The sequence below is a fragment of the Mustela erminea genome, chromosome 7 (assembly GCF_009829155.1).
Source record: "Mustela erminea isolate mMusErm1 chromosome 7, mMusErm1.Pri, whole genome shotgun sequence".
Classification (NCBI taxonomy): Eukaryota; Metazoa; Chordata; class Mammalia; order Carnivora; family Mustelidae; genus Mustela; species Mustela erminea.
The window spans coordinates 60,365,155-60,388,847 of NC_045620.1; the positions used below are offsets into that span (position 1 = coordinate 60,365,155).

The following is a 23,693-nucleotide window of genomic DNA, read 5'->3' on the forward strand; positions in this document are numbered from 1 at the left end:
ATCTTCTGCGGGAGGGGCCTGGTGTAGTGATTCTCAAGTGTCTTTGCCCCAGGCGGAATTGCACCGCCCTTACCAGGGGCCGGGGTGAGTAATCTGCTCGGGTTTGCTTTCAGGAGCTTTTGTTCCCTGAGCGCTTTCCATAGAGTCTGGAGGACGGGAATACAAATGGCGGCCTCCCGGTCTCCAGCCCGGAGGAGCCGAGAGCCCAGGGCCCAACTCCTCAGTGCGCCCTCAGAGAACAGTGCCCAGTAACTCCCGTCTGCCTGACCTCAGGCTGCGCTCCGAGCTCACCGAGCCTGCGGCTGGTTCAAGGTCACCCCTAGCTGTGATCTTACTGTCGGCTCTGTCTCTGTAGACAGCTTTCCCGTTCTAATACCCGCAAGCTCTGCAACACTCAGACACCACGGATCCTTCTGTGACCCTGCGGGACCTGAGGCCACGCTGCCCCCGCGTGGGCTTGGCCCCGGTTTAGCCTCTGGAGCGATGTCCCTCAGCGGAACAGACTTTTAAAAGTCCTGATTTTGTGATCCGTTGCTCCGCCATTTGCCGGGAGCCGGCCCCTCCCCCCGGGGTCTATCTTCCCGTCGCTTTGGATTCACTTCTCCACCAGTCCTACCTTTCAGAAAGTGGTTGTTTTTCTGTTTCTAGAATTGATGTTCTTCTTCTCTTCAATCTATCGATGGATTTGCAGGTGTTTGCAATCTTTAGATAAGCTATCTAGCTGATCTCCTGTTAGCTGACGTAGTCTCAGCCTGCTACTTCTCCGCCATCTTGACTCCTCTCCTGCCCATTCATTTTTAAGAGATCTTGAAATTTTTTCTCTATGACCATATTTTGCAAGTTTAATTACAACATGTCTGAGTGTGGGTCTGCTTTTGTTGATTTTGTTGGGAGTTCTCTGTGCCTCCTGGGTATGGTTATCTGTTTTCTTCCCCAGATTGGAAAGTTTTCAGCTATTATTTCTTCAAATAAATTTTCTGTCCAAGTGTCCATCAATTGATGAATGGATAAAGAAGATGTGAGACACACACACACACACACACACACTGTAATATTATTTAGACAGAAAAAAAGAATGAAATCTTACCATTTACAATGACATGGATGAGTTAGAGAGTGTTATGCTAAATGAAATGTCAGTCAGAGAAAGACAAATATATTTCACTCATATATGTGAAATTTAAGAAACAAGACAAATAAAGGAAATAGAGAGAGAGAGAGACAAATCAAGTAAAAGACTCTTAATTCAAGAACAAACTGATGGTTACCAGAGGGGAGGTAATGTGGGGTTGGGTGAAATAGGTGATGGGGATTAAGGAGTATACCTGTGATGAGCACTGGGTGATGTGTGGTAGTGTTGAAGTAATATATTGTACACCTGAAACTAATATAATACTATATGTTAACTAATTGGAATTAAAATTAAAACTTAAAAAAATAAAATTAACATAAATAGGAAAAAATAAATACATATTAAATTTGCATAAAAATTTTGTTTACATTTCATTTACCAATATTTAATCACATAGCTACTTGTAGTTTCAAGGGAGTCTGGGGAAATAGATAGGGGGTAATGTGCCTTAGTGAAAATCAAGGTTCTATTACTAAAGAAGAAGAAGATGAAGTTTTTCAGAAAGCAGCTAGCTGTTTCTGCTACAAGGTCCTCCTTGGCATCCTTTAAAAATCACTGCACGGGTGGCCGGCTGCCTCAGTCTGTTGGGTGTCCTACACTTGGTTTTGGCTCAGGTCATGTTGTGAGCTGTGAAATTAAACCCTTCCTCTGGCTCCATGCTCAGTGAGGAGTTTGCTTGAAGATTCTCTCCCTCTTTCTCTCCCCCACTCACACTCTCTCTATCAAATGGATATATATATATATTTTAAATCACTGCATTATATTTAGATATAAGGCCACCTAAGGCAGGCCAGGAGACACTTTTTCTGAAAGTTACCAACCTTGAATTCTAATGCACTGGGGAAAACTAACACCAGAGACACAGAGACTAATAGCAGCACGTATTTATTGAAGGTCACTGTGCAATCAATAAACTGTACTAGGCATATGTCCACTCAATGCAAGCCAACCAGCAGACACTCAGAAATTTTGAAATGCATGAAAAAAATGGATGCTAAATAGATGATTTTCCCTCTCCCTTACAAAGATGATACTTGACTAAAGAGACATACAAGCAATAATGACAATCCAGTAGTCTGAATGTTAGAACAGAAGTAAGAATAAAGGGCTCTTGGTTGGGGGGAGGCAGTCACAGAAGAAGGGATTACCAATCCCTAAACCTGAAATGTGGAAAGAAGCTCAGTCCAGCTATTCTTAATCAGGGCTAAAGCTTGTCAAGGGTGATGAGTAGCCTGCCCAGACAGAACTAAACTGGGGAGATGGTTTTCTTAACTCAGTTTAAGCCACTTCTGACATCACCCTTCGATCACAGTTGTCCATCAAAGTGAACTTGACACAGAAACATATCTGCAGACAACTGGGTCAGAGTGGAATGCATCATCTTCAGTGGAGAATTTTATGAAGACCACATCATAACCTGGTTCAGACTGTCTGACCTCACTCAATGGCAGAAGAACTTCGTACAGCTTCAATTAAATCCATAAAATTTTATAAAAATTTGTATTTTTATTCCATAAATATCTGCTCTGGGCCAGTCACTGTATTAAGCCAACCAAAGAGAACCCTGAGCTTAGAGAGCTTATGTAATAGACCAGAAGACCCACAACTAAACAATCCATGACACAAACATGTGAAAAGTGCTGTGGAGAAGGAAACCCAGGTCCCAGAGTTGCACAGCCAAGGCACACCTACCCAGTCTAGAGTCAGGAGTAGATATAGCTTGGACAAAAGGCCCATTGAAGACCTATTTTTTTTTTAAATTGTGGTAAGAACAATTAATGTACATTCCACCCTCTTAGAAAGTTTTTGAGGGTACAACACAGTTTTGTTAACTATAGGAATGATGTACAGCAGACCTCTAGAATTTATTTATATTGCATAACTGAAACTTTGAAGCTGTTGATAATCGACTCCCCATTTCCCTCTCCTACCTAAGCCCCAGGCACCCACCATGTTATTTTCTGCTTCTATGAGTGGGACTATTTTAGATACCTCACATAAGTGGAATCATACAATATCTTAACCTTCTGTGACTACCTTATTTCAGTTAGCATAATATCCTCCAGGTTATCCATTTTGTATCAGATGATCAGATTTTCTTTTCTTTTACCTTAAATGAAATATGTTTTACTTGTCCATTCACCCATCTATCTTGTGCATATTTGTTTCCACATCTTGGCTATTGTGAATAAGGCAGCAATGAACATAGAAGTGCAAATATATCTTCAAGATTCCCGATTTCAGTTCTTTTAGGTAAACACTCAGATGTGGAACTGCTGGATCCTATGACATTTCTATTCTAATTTGGGGGGAAAGCTTTATATTGTTTTCCATAGTGGCTGCACCGTCTTACATCCTTACCAACAGCACACAAGGGTTCCAATTTCTCCATGTTCTCATGAACACTTATCTTTTGTTGTTGTTTTTAAAGGTTTTTTAAAAAATTATTTGAGAGGGGTGCCTGGGTGGTTCAATGGGTTAAAGCCTCTGCCTTTTGCTCAGGTCATGGTTCCAGCGTCCTGGGATTGAGCCGCATGTTGGGCTCTCTCCTCAGCCAGGAGCCTGCTTCCACCTCTCTCTCTCTGCCTGTCTCTGTGCCTACTTGTGATCTCTGCCTGTCAAATAAATGAATAAATAAAATATTTTTAAAAAGATTATTTGAGAGAGAGAGAGAGAGTCAACAAGCATGGAGGGAGGGGCAGAGGGAGAGGGAGAAGCAGACTCCCCACTGAGCACAGAGCTTGATGTGGGACTCAATCCCAGGATCCTGGGATTGTGACCTGAACTGAAGGCAGATGCTTAACTGACTGAGCCACCCAAGCGCCCTGTTGCTGTTTTTTATATTAGCCATCCTAAATGGTGTTTGAAGATTAATGGTGTTGAGCATCTTTTCATACACTGTTGGCCATTTGTAGGTCTTCTTTGGAGAAATGTCTGTTAAATCCTCTGTTCACTTAAACTTTTATTTGGTTGTTTTGCATTAATTTATAGGAGTTCCTTATTCTGGGTATTAACCCTTTATCAGATACATGGTTCACACGTATTTTCTCCCATCCTGTAGGTTCCTTTTTCACCGTTAATTATTCATTTTGCTGTACAGAAACTTTTCAGTCTGATGTAGTCTAACTTGTCTATTTTTGCTCTTTTTGCCAGTACTTTTGGTGTCATATCTAAGAAATCATTGCCAAGACCAATGTCATGAAGTTTTGCTTCTCTTCTAGGAGTTTTACAGTTTCAGGTCTGATGTATAAGCCTTTAATTCATTTTGAGTTCTATTTTTAAAAACTCAATTTCATCAAGGAATAATATATATAAAAATAATTTGCCCCCAGCAACCCTCAGTTTGTTTTGTGAGCTGGGGGGAGGGGGTTTGGGAGAAGGAGGTGTGATTATGGACATTGGGGAGGGTATGTGCTTTGGTGAGTGCTGTGAAGTGTGTAAACCTGGTGATTCACAGACCTGTACCCCTGGGGATAGAGTATTATGCCTCCATCAGAAAGGATGAATACCCAACTTTTGTAGCAACATGGACGGGACTGGAAGAGATTATGCTGAGTGAAATAAGTCAAGCAGAGAGAGTCAATTATCATATGGTTTCACTTATTTGTGGAGCATAACAAATAGCATGGAGGACATGGGGACTTAGAGTGGAGAAGGGAGTTGGGGGAAATTGGAAGGGGAGGTGAACCATGAGAGACTATGGACTCTGAAAAACAATCTGAGGGTTTTGAAGGGACGGGGGGGTGGGAGGTTGGGGTACCAGGTGGTGGGTATTATAGAGGGCACGGATTGCATGGAGCACGGGTTGTGGTGCAAAAATAATGAATACTGTTATGCTGGAAATAAAAAAAAAATAGAATAATTGAGTAATAAAATGTATGCAAATATGAAAAAAAAATAATTTGCCAATTTTAAGTGAACATCTCAATGAATTCTGACAACTCATTGTAACTACCGTCATCCCAAGATGTAGAACATGGCAATCACACCTAAAAGTCAGCCTTGTGAGCATTTTCTGTCCTAACTGAACACTCCCAGTTGTAGATAACCATTGATCTGTTTCTATTACCATAAATTAGGTTTATGTTTTCTGGAATCAATATAAATGGAATCATATATAATATATTCTTTTATGTCTAGCCTCTTTCTCCCAACATGATGTTTTGAGATTCATCAATGTTGTTACATGTATTAGTTCATTCCACTCTATGGCTGGCTAGTATTCCATTGTATGGATATTTCACATTTTATTCATTCATCTGTGGATGGGCATTTGGGTTATTTCAAGTTGTGGGCTCTTGTGTGTAAAGTTTCTATGAGTGTTCATGTACATTCCTTTGTTTGATCACATATTTTTATTCTTCATTGGTAAATACTTACAGTGCAATCGCTGGGTCTTAGGGTAAGTGCAGTGTTTATTTATCTTTATAAGAAATTGTCAAACTATTTTACAAGATGGTTATATCTTTTATACTCCTATCATAAATGTGTCACAGTTCCAATTGTTCCACCTACTAGTTATCTATTGAGGCATAAAAAGTTGCTACAAATGTAGAGGGTTAAAACAACACATATATATTATCACATAGTTGATGCAAGTCAGGAATTTTGGCAACATTACCTTGGTCCTTTGTTTCAAGGTCTCTTGTGAGGCTGCAATCGTAGTGTTGCCAGGGCTCTGGTTCATTGGAAGCTCAACTGGGTAAGATCCATTTCCAAGTTCATGTGTTGTTGGCAGGATTCATTTCCTTGTGGACTGTCAGGCTTCAGCAACTGTTGGATGCTGGCTAGTGGCCACACTCAGTTCTTTGACCCATGGGTCTCTTCATGTGGCAGCTTACTTCAACAACTATAGCAAGGGAGATAGCCATTAGAGATGGTGGGCCAGCAGGAGAGAAGCTGTAAGCTTATGTACTGCAAACACACGAGTGACATTCCATCACTTTTTAAAATTTTTTTATTTTTTTTAATTTCTTTTCAGTGTTCCAGAATTCATTGTTTATGCACCACACCCAGTGCACCATGCAATACGTGCCCTCCATAATACCCACCACCAGGCTCACCCACCTTCCCAGTCCCGCCCCTTCAAAACCCTCAGATTGTTTTTCAGAGTCCATAGTCTCTCATGGTTCATCTCCCCCTCCAATTTCCATCACCTCCCTTCTCTCCATCTCCCCGTGTCTTCCGTGTTATTTCTTATGCTCCACAAATAAGTGAAACCATATGATAATTGACTCTCTCTGTTTGACTTATTTCACTCAACATAATTTCTTCCAGTCCAGTCCATGTTGATACAAAAGTTGGGTATTCATCCTTTCTGATGGAGGCATAATACTCCATAGTGTATATGAACCACATCTTCCTTATCCATTTGTCCATTGAAGGGCATCTTGGTTCTTTCCACAGTTTGGCAACCATGGCCATTGCTGCTATGAACATTGGGGTACAGATGGCCCTTCTTTTCACTATGTCTGTATCTTTGGGGTAAATACCCAGTAGTGCAATGGCAGGGTCATAGGGAAGCTCTATTTTTAATTTCTTAAGGAATCTCCACACTCTTTTCCAAAGTGGCTGCACCAACTTGCATTCCCACCAACAGTGTAAGAGGGTTCCCCTTTCTCCACATCCTCTCCAACACACGTTGTTTACTGTCCTGTTAATACTGGCCATTCTAACTGGTGTAAGGTGATATCTCAATGTGGTTTTAATTTGAATCTCCCTGATGGCTAGTGACGATGAACATTTTTTCATGTGTCTGATAGCCATTTGCATGTCTTCATTAGAGAAGTGTCTGTTCATGTCTTCTGCCCATTTTTTGACATGATAATCTGTTTTGTGTGTGTTGAGTTTGAGAAGTTCTTTATAGATCCTGGATATCAGCCTTTTGTCTGTACTGTCGTTTGCAAATATCTTCTCCCATTCAGTGGGTTGTCTCTTTGTTTTGTTGACTGTTTCCTTTGCTGTGTAGGAGGTTTTGATCTTGATGAAGTCCCAAAAATTCATTTTTGCTTCTGTTTCCTTTGCCTTTGGAGACATATCTTGAAAGAAGTTTCTGTGGCTGATATCAAAGAGGTTACTGCCTATGTTCTCCTCTATGATTTTGATGGATTCCTGCCTCACGTTGATGAAATGGATGACTATAAACTTCCAGAATTGAACTAGTAAAAAATTGACAACCTGAATAGACTGATATCTAGTAACGAGATTGAAGCAGTGACCAAAAACCTCCCCCAAAACAAGAGTCCAGGACCTGATGGATTCCCTGGAAATTCTACGAAACTTTCAAAGAAGAAATAACACTTATTCTCCTGGAGCTGTTTCAAAAAATTGAAGCAGAAGGAAAACTTCCAGACTCTTTTTATGAAGCCAGCATTACCCTGATCCCCAAACCAGGCAAAGACCCCATCAAAAAGGAGAATTTCAGACCAATATCCCTGATGAATATGGATGCTAAGATTCTCAACAAGATCCTAGCAAATAGGATCCAACAGCACATTAAAAATATTATCCACCATGACCAGGTGGGATTCATCCTTGGGCTACAAGGATGGTTCAACATTTGCAAATCAATCAATGTGATAGAATAAATCAATAAGAGAAGAGAGAAGAACTACATGGTCCTCTCAATTGATGCAGAAAAAACATTTGACAAAATCCAGCATCTATTCCTGGTTAAAACACTTCAAAGTATAGGGATAGAGGGAACATTCCTCAGCTTCATAAAATCTGTCTATGAAAAACCCACAGCAAATATCATCCTCAATGGGAAAAAGCTTACAGCCTTCCCATTGAGACCAGGAACATAGCAAGGATGCCCACTCTCACCACACTTGTTCAACATAGTATTAGAAGTCTTAGCAACAGCAATCAGACAACAAAGAGAAATAAAAGGTATTCAAATTGGCAATGAAGAAGTCAAACTCTCTCTCTTCGCAGATGATATGATACTTTATATGGAAAACCCAAAAGACTCCACCCCCAAACTACTAGAACTCAAACAGCAATTCAGTAATGTGGCAGGATATAAAGTCAATGTACAGAAAACAGTTGCTTTCTTATACACTAACAATGAAAATACAGAAAGGGAAATTAGAGAATCGATTTCATTTACTATAGTACCAAGAACCAATAAAAACCTGGGAATAAACCTAACCAAAGAGGTAAAGGATCTGTACTCCAAGAATTACAGAACCCTCATGAAAGAAATCAAAGAAGACACAAAAAGATGGAAGGCCATTCCATGCTCATGGATCGGAAAAATAAATATTGCTAAAATGTCTATACTGCCTAGAGCAATCTATACCTTCAATGCCATTCTGATAAAAATTCCACCAGCATTTTTCAAAGAGCTGGAGCAAACAATCCTAAAATTTGTATGGAATCAGAAGAGACCCCAAATTACTAAGGAAATGTTGAAAAAGAAAAACAAAACTGGCGGCATCATGTTGCCTTATTTCAAGCTTTACTACAAAGCTGTGATCACCAAGACAGCGTGGTGCTGGCATAAAAACAGACACACAGATTATTTGACCACAGAGTAGAGAGCCCAGATATGGACCCTCAACTCTATGGTCAAATAATCTTCAACAAAGCAGGAAAAAATATACAGTGGAAAGAAAGACATTCTTTTCAATAAATAGTGCTGGGAAAACTGGATAGCTATACATAGAAGAATGAAATTCGACCTTTCTCTTACACCATACACAAAGATAAATGCAAAATGGACATTCCTTCACTTTTGCCATGTTCTGTTGGCTCATACACATAGGTCTCACCCACATTCAAAGGGGTGGATTACATAGGGCATGAACATCAGAAAGTAGGAATCATGGGGGTCCATGTTAGAGTCTGTCTGCCACACTCCATCTCCTCATCAACATTTGGTATTATCAACCTTTTTTATTTTAGCCTTTCTAGTGGATGTGTACTGCTATATCATTGTGATATTAATTTACATTTCCCTGATTATTGATGTATTAAACATCTTTTCATAAGCTTACTTGTCATTTGTATATCTTTTATTAAGATTTATTTATTTATTTGAGGGGGAGGGGCAAAGGGAGAGGGATAGAGAGTCTTTTAAGCAGACTCCACACTGAGCACAGAGCCCAATTGTGGGGACTCACAACCCTGAGTTCACAACCTGAGCTGAAACGGAGAGTCAGGTGCTTAAACAATTGTGCTACCCAGGCACTCCTGTATATCTTTTTTGATAAAATGTATATTCGTAATTTTGCTCTCACCCTTTAAAATTGAGTTCTTTTTATTTTATTTCTGAACTGCAGGGGTTTTTATTTATTTTGGATATAAGTCCTTTGTCAGATAAGATTCTATCATTATTTATGGTTTGTCTATTTATTTACTTTTTTACTGGTGACTTTTGGTGAAAAATTTCAGACTTTGATCAAGTATAATGTATAATTTTCCCCTTTTATGGTTATTGACCTCTGTGTCCTGTCTATGAAATCACTGTCTTCTCCCTAATGAGTAAGATATGCTCCAATATTTTCTCCTCAAAGCTCTAAGGTTTTAGTTTTTATATTTATGTCTGAGCTACATCATGAGTTTTATTTTGAGTTTATATGTTTACGCTAGGAGGAAGGTAATGAGTTCCTTTTCACACATACTCCCAATATGAATATCCAGTTGCTCTAATATTTTATGTTGGAAACACTCTTTTTCTTATTGCCTTACCTCATGTCCTTTGTTAAATATGCATTGATATGTGGGTCTATATCTACTCATTTTTTGGCTATATTGGCCTATTTAGCTATTCTTGTACCAATACCAAATGTCTTGGTCACTGTAAATTACACAGTAAGTCTTTAAATTGGGTAATATAAGTACTCTGGTATTCTTTTTCAAAGTTCTTGAGATAATCTAGATTCTTTGCATTTCCATATACATTTCAGAATTATCTAAGTTTTACAAAAGAAGTCTGTTGAGAATTTGATTGGGATTGTGTTGAGTCTATAGATCAATTTGAGAATTGCCATCTGAATTATATTGAGTCTTTTCTCCCATGGATATGGTACAACTATCCATTTATTTAGGTGTTCTTTAATTTCTGTCAGCAAATTTTTATAGGGTATACTGTATATATATTTGAAATATTTGCTTAAATTTATCCCTAACTGTCTCTGTTTTCTGGTGATACTCTAAATAGTCCTGTTTTAAAATTTCAATTTCCAATTGTTTGTTGCTACTATATGGAAATACAATTTACTTTGCTTATTGACCTGTAAATTTCATCCTGTGCCTTTGCTAAAATCAGTTATTTGGTTCTAATATCTTTTGTTTTTGTTTTTTTTTTCAGAGTCTAGTGATTTTCTTTGTATACAAATATATTATTTCCAAAAAATGAGTTATATTTCTTCCTTTCCAATCTATATATCTTTTGTATTTTTTTTTTGCTTTGTCTTATTACATTAACTATGATTTCTAGTACAATGTTGAATAAAAGCAGTGAACGAGGATACACTATCCAGTTCCTGAACTTAGGAAGGAAGCATACTCTTTATCCATCAGTAATCTCAAGATAGTATTAGTTGTCTTAAGTTTTTCATAGATGCATTTTATAAGGTTTAGGAAATTCTGTTCTATTTCTAGTTTGCTGAGAGATTTTTCATAACTGTGCTTTCAATTTTTTCAAGTGATTTTCCTAAATCTATTTGGTTTTTATTAATTTTTAGTTTGTTGATACAGTGAGTTACATTAATGGGTTTTCCAATGTTAAATGAAAATTGCATTCCTGTGATAAACCAAATTGGTCACGATGTGTTATTATTTTTATATATTGTTGGAATTGATTTTCTAAGATTCCTTAAGGATTTTTGAATCCATGTTCATGAATGATATTGGTCTGCAATTTTCTTTTCTGGCAATGCCTTTGTTTGGTTTTGGTATCAGGGTAATGCTGGCGCCATGAATAAGTTGAGAAGTGTTTTGTCCTCTAATTTCCAAAAAAAGAAAGAGGGGGTAGAATTGGGGTATTTCTTCCTTAAGTGTTTCAGAATACTTGCCAGTGAAGTCATCTGTGCCTATGATTTTCTTTGTGCAAACACTGCAATTATGCAATTGCAATTTCTTAAATACATATACAATTCTTCAGTTGTCTGTTTCTTTTGAAGACAGTTTTGACATATGTATTTTCAAGAAATTTGTCCATTTTATTTACCTTGTTTGAATTTATTGACATAAAATTGCTCATATATGTCCTTATCTTTTTTTTAAAGAGGCTTTATTGAGCTATAATTAATGTGCAATAATTGTGCACATTTTAAGTGTACAGTTTTTAAAGTTTTGACATCTGTATAGCCCTATGATCTCTGGAGTTCTCTCTTAATACAAGTCTCTCTTCTCTGGCATTCTGTCCTATGATCTCCAGCTGCTTTCATCATCCTGGACCATCAGCTCTGGGTTCTCCATTCAGTGAGTCACCAGGCTCCACCTGTGCTCCCCATCTCTGCACCAGAGCTTGTAGATGAAGCAGTTATTGGGTTCACCCCATTTGTTTCCTGTCTCTCAGGGAACCACAGTCTTTTGTTGCCTGCTGTCTAATGCCTTGAAGACCTCTGTTTCACATATTTTATCCAATTTTTCATGTTGTTTCATGCAGGAAGATATGTCTAGTGCAGTTCTGAATCTCTTACTGAGTACTAACATGTCTAGTATTTTTAAATCTTCTTTAATATTAAAGGTTGTTAAGTAAAATGAGTCCTTTACCCTTCTGAAATGTTCCCTTTCATCCTTGGTTGTGTGCCTTATTCAGAAGTCTGCTTTGTCTGACATTAATAGAACAACTCCAAATTTCTTATAATTCGTCTTTGCATGTTATATCTTTTTCCATCCTTGAACTTCTGACCCTCTTCATCACCACACATGTGCGCACACGCATGTGTGTCTGTGTTTTGTTTTGGAAAATAGCTCTTACTTTTCTATTCAGTTTCATAATTGCTTTTAATTGGAATATTTACATGAGTCTTTTCCAATAGACCTTTCTCTGATGATGCAAACATTATAAATTATCTGTTTGATACACTAGCCACTAACTAGCTGGTTACTGAGCACTTGAAACATTGCTAGTGTGACTGAAGAGCTAAATAGCTTATTTTAGTAAATTTTAAACTAACTTAAAGGACTGCATTTGGCCAGTGGTTAGGTGTTTGACAGCAAGGATTAGGCCACTTACATTTAAAGTAATTACTGATATATTTGGGTTGTTTACCACCTCATTATTTGTTTTCTATATTTTGTATGTTTAATTTCTCCTTTGTTCTTTTTTTCTTTTCCTCCTTATTTTATATTGAATGTATTTTATTATTCTTTGTTATCTCCATCATTAGCTTATTAGCTATACCTTTTTAGTGTGTAAGTTTGTTCTGAAGCTTATCATATTCATATCTAATGATCAAAATCTACATTTAGATAATGTCATATTTCCTCACACATAAGAAAAATACAGTTACACTTCCATTTCTTCATCCCATCTTTTGTACTACTGTTATGTATTTTACTCCTACTCAGATTATGAACTCTGGCTATATATATATTATCATTATGTTCACCTTAAATAGGTAACTATCTTTTAAGGAGTTTGTTTTTTAGAATAAGAAAAAGTATTTCATAGTTACCCAGATATTTAAAATTTCTGTTGTTTCTCATTTCTTTGTGAAGATCCAAGTTCCTATCTGCGATCGTGTCCCTTTACCACTTCTCATGGTACAGGTCTGTGAAGAATTATCTTAGCTTTTATTTGTCTGAAAAGTCTTCAATTTTTCTTCCTCTTAATGGGTATATAATTCTATGATGACCCTTTTTTATATTATTATGTTAAACATTTTGTTCCATTCTCTTATTTTTTTTTATAATCTCTTACTAGAAATCTATAGCCACTCTTTGTTTCTTTGTACTTAACACATCTTTTTTGTCTGGCTCTTAAGAGGCTCTTTTTATGACTTGGGCTCAGGAATTTATTTTTATATTTTGTCTGTTTTTCTTTAATCACACTTTCATTGAGATCTAATTCATTAACCGTAAAATTCATATGCTATAGTTTATAGTATATCCAGAGTGCACATCAGTCACCACTGTTGGATTCCAGAACATTTTCAACACACTGAAAAGAAATCCTATTCCGATTAGCAGTCATTCGCACTCTCTCACCCTCTAGTTCCTGGAAACCACTCATCAACTGTTTGTCTGTATTAATTTGCCTATCTGGACATTGTATGTAAAAGCAATCGGACAATCTGAACTTTATTTCTTTTTGTGGCCAAGTATTTCATTGTATAACTACACTACGTATTATTTATCCAGTCATCAGTTGATGGACACTTAGGTTGTTTTTACATTTTGGTTATTATGAATCCTGCCACAATGAACATTTGTGTATGAATTTTTGTGTGGATCTGTATTTTCAATTCTCTTGGATATGTACTTAGGAATGGAATTGCTGGATCATATGGTAAATCTATTTTATCTTTTTGAGAAATTGCTAAACTGTTCTCCATAGCAGCCACATTATTTCACTTTCCCACCAGCAATGTATGAGGGTTCCAATTTCTCCACATGCTTGTTATCGTCTATCTCTTCTATTAGGGCTCAGGAATTTAAATATGGTGTGATCCAGTGTGGTTTACTTTGTGTTTATCTTTTTTAGGCTTTCTGATCTTCACGGATCTCTGGGTTTATAAAGTCTTTATAGAATTTGGAAAAAAATTATTCCTTTATATATTTTCCCACTCTTCCTCCTCCCCCTTTTCTGAGAGTTCAAAGTGCATGTAAGTTGAACTGCCTGATTTGTCCTACAAATCATTGTTGTCTGGTTTCACTTTTTAAAGTTCTCCCCTCTCTGTTCTACATTTGGGTGGTTTATTTTGCTATGCCTTCATCTTCCAGGGCACACATCTTTTCTTTTGCAATGCCTACTCCATGGTTATTCCTACCTGGTGTAAGGTAGAGACCCAGCAAAGGCATAGTGACACAGCCAAGGGGAAATGTAGGAGTCCAGTGTGGTCTTGCCATGCTCAGCATCAACTGAGCATGCAGAAAGGAAGGCCTATGTTCTGGTCCACTGCATGGATCCCTTGCAGGAAACTGAGTGAGGATGTAGCTATTTCCCAACTGTGAAATCTTTCCTCAGAGGGTCAAATTCTCTTCCCTTTCATAGCGCAAAGGAAGTAGTCATCTTTCCATCTCTTTGGAGGCAGCCTGCTACTCTTGTCTAATTGAAAATATCTCCAGATCCACACAATGCTGCAGCTGGCAGCCCACCAGTTCCCTCTATGCATCAGAGCTGCTAAACTTGACTGCTGTGAATGATGAAGACATCTGAGCTGTGTGAGAGGAAAATCGGAAATGTCCCTTGCCAAATCTATTGTGCTGGAGTCTTTGGGATTTGAATGAAGTTGACTGAGTTCTGACAATTTCGATCAGTGCAGTTTAAAGTGATGGGATTCAAGAATGCGGCAAAAGGCAATGTTTTTTTATTCAATGTGCAAATCATCTGAATGTATCTTCCAGATGACTCTACCTCTAATTAATCATTTGTAATTTTCCTTCAAGAAAATGTGAAATTGATGGAGCTGAAGACCTTCCAGAAAAAGTGCCATGCTTCTATCCTGAGACCTTCCAGTACCCATACTAAATGAATGCCCATGCACAGGCTTGTGTGGGTAAAGGTGTGACCCCATGAAGGGTGTTGTTAAAGATGCAACAGCACCAAAACCCTCATGATTCCTGAATCTTCTGTGCTCACAGCAAATTATAGGGAAAGAGCAACTCAGCCCAGCCCACGTCCACATTGGCTCTCTAAATTAGAACTTAGCACTAAAGCTAGAAAAGTGTGCTTATTTTATGCAACCAATTGTCTCCAGAAAATGAATTTCAATTTGTTTTTGTAAATAGTGTAATTTAAAAATAGGTGCTAGGTGAACAATATATATTTAATAAATTCATTCAAATTGGGACTATAATGAATGAAACATTTTAACACAACAGAGAGGAAAACAAAATGTAATTTTTATGATCAAACACTTGGGAAGAATAAACCAACCACACTGACACCTACAGAAATAAAATGGACAGGTGTAACAGTACTGCCAATGGGAACCTGCTGTGTAGGGTAGGAATTGAGGGCACTTTGGAGGAAGGAGAACTGGGCTCCAGACCTGTTGGTTACAGGTTCAGGGGTTTTTGCACATCATTCAACATCTTAAATTTGTGGCTTCTCCCTTTGTAATATAGTTATTATAATATCTGCCTTATTGAGTGCTAAAAATGTTAAATGACATAATATATGCAATAGTACTCTATAAATTGTAAAGCCCTATTACTACTCATGGGCCAGATTTCAAAAAAAGTAGAGGCTGTTATGGGCTGCTGTCAACAGAGAGGAAGATTGGAAGCAAAAGGTCTGAAGGTTGGTCAGACTTAGAGAAGCCATGAAGAGTAGAAGAGCGAGTGTTGCAGGCTAGAGGGATAGCATGCCCAATGAAACCTGCACCACTGGGAAGCAGCCTGGTTCTGTGGGAGTGTTTCGAGTCCCTCCACCATCATGCCCATCCTTCTCTAACCTCCAGGGGCAGAAGTGGCAGGCTGGCTCAGAACCATTCCTGCCTGGGGGCAAGAAGTGGTTGGTGATTTTGTTTGAGGATGGGAGCTGGATCTTCAACCAGTGGTTCTGAATACTGAGGGCACATCTAGGTCATCAGGGAAAAAGAATTCCTGGTGGCCTTGGTGTTAGTTGTGATCTCTCCCTTTCATTCATAATTTTATTAATTTGGGCTTTCTCTCTTTTCTTTTGGATTAGTGTGGCCAATAGTTTATCAATCTTATTGATTCTTTCAAAAAACCAGCTTCTAGTTTCATTGATACGTTCTACTTTATCTCTGGTTTCTACCTCATTGATCTCAGCTCTAATCTTGATTATTTCCCTTCTTATGTGTGGAATTGGTTTGATTTGTTGTTGATTCTCCAGTTCTTTAAGGTGTAAAGACAGCTGGTGTGTTCTGGATTTTTCAATTTTTTTTGAGGGAGGCTTGGATGGCTATGTATTTCCCCCTTAGGACCACTTTTGCTGTATCCCATAGGTTTTGGACCGAAGTGTCTTCATTCTCATTGGTTTCCATGAATTGTTTCAGTTCTTCTTTGATCTCCTGGTTGATCCAAGCATTCTTAAGCAAGGTGGTTTTTAGCTTCCAGACATCTGAGTTCCTTCTGAACTTTTCCTTGTGATTGAGCTCCAGTTTCAAAGTATTGTGATCTGAGAATATGCAGGGAATAATCTCAGTCTTTTGGTATTGGTTAAGTTCTGATTGTGACCCAGTATGTGGAATATTCTTGAGAAGGTCTCCTTCCATGTGCACTTGGGAAGAATGAGTATTCTGTTGTTTTAGGGTGGAATGTTCTGTATATATCTATGAGGTCCATCTGGTCCAATGTGTCATTCAATGCTCTTGTTTCTTTATTGATTTTCTGCTTTGATGATCTATTTCTGAGAGAGGTGTGTTAAGATCTCCTACTATTAATGTATTCATATCAATATGACTCTTTATCTTGATTAACAGTTTTTTTAAGTAATTGGCTGCTCCCATATTGGGGGCATAGATATTTATAATTGTTAGATCATCTTGGTGGATAGTCCCTTTAAGAATTATGTAGTGTCCTTCTGTATCTCTGACTACAGTCTTTAGTTTAAAATCTAATTTATCTGATATGAGAATCACTACCCCAGCCTTCTTTTGAGGCCCATTGGCATGAAAGATGCTTCTCCATCCCTTCACTTTCAGTCTGGGTGTATCTTTAGGTTCAAAATGGGTCTCTTGTAGAAAACATATGGATGGGTCCTGTCATTTTATTCAATCTGCAACTCTGTGCCATTTTATGGGCGCATTTAGGCCATTCATCATCACTAGCCATCAGGGAGTTTCAAATTAAAGCCACATTGAGATATTACCTTACACCAGTTAGAATGGCCAAAATTAGCAAGACAGGAAACAACATGTGTTGGAGGGGATGTGGAGAAAGGGGAACCCTCTTACACTGTTGGTGGGAATGCAAGTTGGTGCAGCCTCTTTGGAGAACAGTGTGGAGATTCCTCAAGAAATTAAAAATAGAGCTTCCCTCTGACCCTGCCATTGCACTACTGGGTATTTACTCCAAAGATACAGATGTCGTGAAAAGAAGGGCCATCTGTACCCCAATGTTTATAGCAGCAATGGCCACGGTTGCCAAACTGTGGAAAGAACCAAGATGCCCTTCAACAGACGAATGGATAAGGAAGATGTGGTCCATATACACTATGGAGTATTATGCCTCCGTCAGAAAGGATGAATACCCAACTTTTGTAGCAACATGGACAGGACTGGAGGAGATTATGCTGAGTGAAACCAGTCAAGCAGAGAGAGTAAATTAACATATGGTTTCATTTATTTGGAGCATAACAAATAGCATGGAGGACATGGGGAGTTAGAGAGGAGAAGGGAGTTAGGGGAAATTGGAAGGGGAGGTGAACCATGAGAGACTATGGACTCTGAAAAACAATCTGAGGGGTCTGAAGTGGTGGGGGGTGGGAGGTTGGGGGAACAAGGTGGTGGATATTAGGGAGGGCACAGATTGCATGGAGCACTGGGTGTGGTGCAAAAATAATGAATACTGTTATGCTGAAAATAAATTAAAAAAAAAAAAAAAAAGAATCCCTGGTGGCCATCCCTGAGTTGTGCTGAAACAGACTTTCTGGGAATACAGTGGCTTCAGTGCTCTTTTGTTGTTGTTGTTGTTGTTGTTGTTGTTTTCTCTAATCTAGATGGGATTCTGATAAATAACAGAGTTCTGAGAACTGCTGTTTAGTTTTTGGTTCACAGATAGAGAAATTCTTTCTAAGTAGAAATAACCTGCCATCCATTCAGCTGGAAAAGTTAACTCTATTCTCTAGTGGCTCCCAAAGGGGGCTATCTGCGTTCTCAAGAGAGGGTCAGAAGATCTGAAACCTTGCTGGTGTACCAGAAACTTCTGCCTCTTGCCCCTGTCCTTAGAACACTAGGCTCATCCTCCTGCCCTGTAACTGAAGGACTCTGACAGTTGAAGGCTTCAGCTATTCTCAGCAATGGAGAACACTTCACACAGAGAGCAGGGCACCTACCATTGCCCACAAAGATATTCATTGCATGAGCTCTCCTGTTTAAGTCCTTTAATGTCCTCAGTGTCCATACCCACCCTGCCCAGTTCTGCGCAGACCCTGTGGAACTGAGGGAGGAAACTGGAGCCAAGCATCTTCACGTATGCCTGAGCTATTAGTGTTATTAACAATAAGCTGCTTTCCATCTTAATTTCATCAGATTTACTATCATTTTAAAATTTTGTTTATGGCCTGTCTCCTCCACTGGAAGGTAAGATCTAAGAAAGCAAAGAATTTGTGTGTATGTGTGTCACTCACTGCTATCTCCCCAGTGCCTAGAGATGTGCTTGGCATATTGTAGGTCCTCAACATATGGTGTATGAATAATGGAATAGCCCCCCATCTCTGAGAAGTTATTATGTGATAGGCCCAGTGCTATACCTTTATGTCTATCATATTTTATTCACACAATGGTAGGTGGTATTATTCATTCCCATTTTAGAGCAGAGTAAACTGAAATTCTGAGAAGTTAAGACACATATTTATGTTTACACACATAAATAAGAAGTGGAACTAAGCCTTGAACCCATGACTTTACAGCTCCAAAGACCAAGCTCTTAATGATTTGGAACTAATTTCTCTCATTCAGGCTACTACAGGAATATGTCTTCCACAAGAACTGGTTATAAATCTGGTTTCACTCTCACCCTGAGTAGTAATATGTTAATGGCACAATGTCCAGACAGTGGTATTTCCTGGGAAGGGGGGGTGGGTATTGAAATCTAAGGAGGAATTCTATCCCTATATCCCACCTCCCAAATCCAGGATTCCTCAAGAAATCTACACAATACCAGATGAGCTCATTCTCTTTGGAAGATTTCTTTTTTTAGTGTTACCCTGCCATATAGGAAGGGCCAACGTGAGATCGAAGTGTGTCTGTCTTGGAGAGTAAGACTCTGGATGACTTTTATTTTACCCTTTATATTTTTCTACAATGAATAATCTGTATTAACTATGGTAGGGAGTAAGCTGGTTCAACAAAGAGGCACCAAAATGCAACAGCCTACCTAACTTCAAAGTTTCTTTCTCTTACCTACCAGACCAGGACAGAAAGTTGGGTTCCACTTCATGCCATCACCCAGATTCCCAGCTGGCCCCACATGGGTCTAAGGTGCCTGCTCCAGTTGTCCTTGTCTTTGTGGTTGAGAGTAGCTCATCAGCACCACCTCCAGGAAAAGAGGAAGAAGTAAAGGGAGGGCATAAATAGTCTTTTTTTTTTTTTTTTTTTTTTCCCAAGGAGGTACTCCTACCTCACTTGGCAAAACCCAGTTACAGGGCTACATCTAGCTGCAAGGGAGGCTGGGAAACCAGTCTCTGGGCAGCCATGTGCACTCCCAACACTCACACGCAGAGAGAAGTCCATTATTAAAAGGAAGAAAGGGAGGATGGATATTAGGAGACAATAATAATTTCTGCCATCATGTGTGTTTATTTCTTCCAATTAAAAAAATCTGTCCCCCCAAGAAATTGACTTCTTAAAATTAACATACATCAAAATTGGCTTTTTTTTTTTTTTTTTTTTTTTTTTTGTATGGAAAGGTCCATGAGTTTAAGCACACCAACCGCAATCAAGGTACAGAACAGTTCCGTCACCCAAAAAGCTGTCTTATACTGCGTTGCCTTAGTCACACCCTCTTCACTCTTAACTCCCAATGAACACTTATTTGCTCTCTCTCACTATACTTCTTTTTGAGAATTTCAAATCTCATATAAATGGAATTATATAGCATGTAACCTTTCCAGAGTGGTTCCTTTCACTCAGCATAATGCCTTTGAGATTTATTCCACTGTTCTATGTATTAATAGTTTCTTGCCTCTTAATGTATAGATGTCCCACTTTGTTTATCCATCTACCCACTGAAGGACATTTAGAATGTTTCCAGCGTTTGGTAATTACTCATAGAACAGCCTTAAACATTTGTGGACAGGGTTCTGAATGAACATAAATTTTCATTTCTCCAGGGCAAACACCTAAAAATGGGATCACTGGGTGAGATGACACGTGTATATTTATTTTTATAAGAAACTACCAAACCATTCTAGACTAGCTGCACCAATTTACATTTCAGCTAGCAACGTACAAAGGAATTCTATACTGCTGAATCTTCACCAGTTGTGGCATGGTTCGTATTTCTTTTTCTACCATTCTAATAGGTATATGGTGATATTTCATTATAGTTTGAATTTACATTTCTCTACTGGCTGATAATGTTGGACATCCTTCATGTGCTTATTTGCCATCCATATCCTCTTTCTGGTGAAGGGTCTGTTTAAGTCTTTTGACAATTTTTCCACTGGGTTGTTTGTTGAGTAAGACAGTTTTTCTTTTTAACATATTTTGGATACAGGCCTTTTGTTAGATACTTGATTTGAAAATGTTTTCTCCAAGTTTTTAGCTTGTGTTTTCATTCTTTAACAATCTTTCACAGAACAAGCTTTCAGTTTTGATTAAGTCCAAATTATCAATTTTTTCTTTGATGAATTGGGCTTTTGCTGTCATGTCTAAGAACTCTTGGCCTAACCTCAGGTCACATAGATATTCTACATTTTCCTTGAAAAGTTTTAGAGCTGTATATTTTCTATTAGGATCTATGATCCATTTTGGGTTAATTTTTGTGTAAAGTATAAGGTTAAATTGAAGTTCTTTTTTTGTTTGTTTGTTTGTATGAATCCCAGTATCATTTGTTAAACATACTATCATATCTCCACTGAATTGCCTTTGCATGTTTGGTAAAAATCAGCCATTCATATTTATTTGTGTCTACATCTCTATTGTTTTCTGTTGATCTATGTATCTCTCCCTCTGCCAATACCACACTGTCTTGGTTATTTTAAAGTAAATCTTAAAACTGAATAACGGGACTCTTTCAAGGCCAATATTCTTTTGGCTGTTCTAGTTTCTTTGCCTTTCATATTGACTTTAGAATCAGCTTGTCAAATATCTATAAAAATTCTGCTAGGAGTTTGGGTGAAATTGTATCCAATCCATAGGTCAGTTTGGGGGGAAACTGGCATTTTTCCTATGTTGTATCTTCTAATCTATGAACATGGTACGGTTCTGCATATATTTAGGTCTTTGATTTATTTCATCAGCTTTTCAGAGTTTCAGCACATAGATTCTATGTATATTTTGTTAGAATTATACCTACATATTCCTTCTGAGAGGAGTTATTTTACATAGTACCTTTTTTTTGTTCTAATTACTCACTATTAGTATTTAGAAATATGATAGAGTTTTGTGTTTTGACTTTGTGTCCTAGGATGTGACTAAATTCATTCTTCTTTTTTAAAAAAATTATTTTTATTAACACATAATGCATTATTTGCCCCAGGGGTACAGGTCTGTGAATCATCAGGCTTACACATTTCACAGCACTCACCATAGCACATACCCTCCCCAATGTCCATAACCCAGCCACCCGCTCCCTACCTCCCTACCCCCGCCAGCAACCCTCAGCTTGTTTTGTAAGATTAATAGACTGAATTCTCTCCCTTCAAAATTCATATGTTGAAGCCAGTGTGAGTGTATTTGGAGAGAGGACCTTTTAGGAGGTAATTAAAACAAAATGAGATCATAAGAGCGGAGCCCTAATACATAAGAATGGTATCCTTATAAGAAGAGGAAGAGAAATACACACAGGAACCTGCACACAGAGGAAACGCCATGTGAGGACACAGTGAGAAGAATGACAGTCTGCAAGCCAGCAATCAATCTTGTTGATCTTAATCTTGGACTTCTAGCCTCCAGAACTTTGAGAAAGTAAATTCTCTTGTTTAAGCCACCCAGTCTGATATTTTCTTATGGCAGCACTAGTAGACTAATCCACTCACTTACCATTTATAGGAGTTTTTGGTAGATTACTTGGGATTTTCTATATAGATAATTGTGTTATCTGCAAATAGGGAAAATTTTATGTCTTTCTGTCTAATGTATATGCTTTTTATTTTAAATTTTTATCTTATTGCAGCACCTAGAACTTCCAGTAGTATATTGAATAAGTGTGGGGAAAGTAGACATCGTTGGCTTGAGTTGTTTCTGATTTTAGGGGGAAAGCATTCAGTCTTTCCCCATTAACTATGATGTCAGCTGAAGGGTTTTGGAGAGAGGACCTTTTAGGTGGAAGTGGTTCCCTTCTAGTCTTAATCTGCTGAGATTTTTTATCATGAGTTGGTTTGGGAGATTGTGAAATGTTTTTTCTATTTCAATTTACATGACCATATATTTCTTCTTAGCTTTTTGATATAGTAGATAAGTTTAAATTATTTTTTTTGAATGATGAACCAGCTTTTATGCCTAGAATAAATCCTACTTGGTCATGGTGTGTAATTCTTTTTATATATTCCTAGATCCAACTTGGTAATATTTTGTTGAGTATTTCTGCTTCTAAGTTCATGAGAGATGTTCATCTATATTTTTAATTTTTTGTACTTTGTCTGATTTTGGTATCAGGGTAAAATTGACCTCATAAAACTAGTTGGGACATTTTCCTTCTTCTGTGTCCTGAAAAAGATTGCGTATATTCAATTTTATTATCTGCTTGGTACAATTTGCCAGTGAAACTATCTTGGCCTAGAGATTTCTTTTGTGGAAAGTTTTTAATTGTACATTTAGTTGGTTTTTATAATTCTAAGACTATTCAGGTTAACTATTTGATCTTGGGTGAGGTTAGATTCTTTGTGGATTTCAAGGAATTGGAACATTCCAACTAAGTTGTTGAACTTGTGTATGTGGAGCTGTCCATAGTATTTCTTTATTATCCTTTCAATGGCTATGGGGTCTGTGGTTGGTTCTTTTTTAAACACGTTCCACAAGGAAGCATGTTCTATTGATTCTTACACTTCTCAATGTGTTAATAACATTCTTTTATAGTCTTTGGATTTTGCATGTCTTTAGGGATTATAAAATGGATTTGCAACAGGAATGGCATCTCCAGTCTAGATATAAAATAAAAGGTGATGATTGATTTCCCTGGTATGCGGGCTCTATTTCCCAGCCTTCCACTGGCTAGCTCCCAGGAAAAGATTGATACAAGCTCAACCACCAATTTATATTTCTCCCTCCACCCTCTGTTTTGAATCTCCCCCTCCCACCACAGGGAAGAGATGAAAGTACGATACTTCTTAGAAAATGTTCAATCCTGCCTTAATATTGTTTTCAAGTCCTCATTTACTAATTTGGAAGGAAGCTTGGAAGAAATTAAAAACTTGATTATCTGCTATTATTCCCCCTCTGGAGTTGATTACCAGAACAGTTAAGCCCACTTCCTACAGTGAGGGAAGACCTCAGGGATTGCCTTCCTGTTTCAGATCAAGAAGCTCTGTTCCTTTAAAGTAGGTGTCTTTTACAGAAAGTGTACAATATACCTGGCTACTATACATATT

The 23,693-nt window shown here is 38.0% G+C and overlaps 1 long non-coding RNA gene across 2 annotated transcripts in view; it reads right to left on the reverse strand.

Annotated features, from left to right (window-relative positions):
• Positions 1-5,692: 5,692 nt before the first annotated feature.
• Positions 5,693-23,693, reverse strand: part of LOC116595445 — a 106,703-nt gene continuing 88,702 nt past the window's right edge. For both annotated transcript variants that reach the window (XR_004287683.1, XR_004287684.1), the window contains 2 exons: positions 19,349-19,477; positions 5,693-5,981 (listed from right to left, as the gene is read on the reverse strand). This is a non-coding gene — a long non-coding RNA (uncharacterized LOC116595445). The remainder of the gene's footprint in view (positions 5,982-19,348; positions 19,478-23,693) is intronic.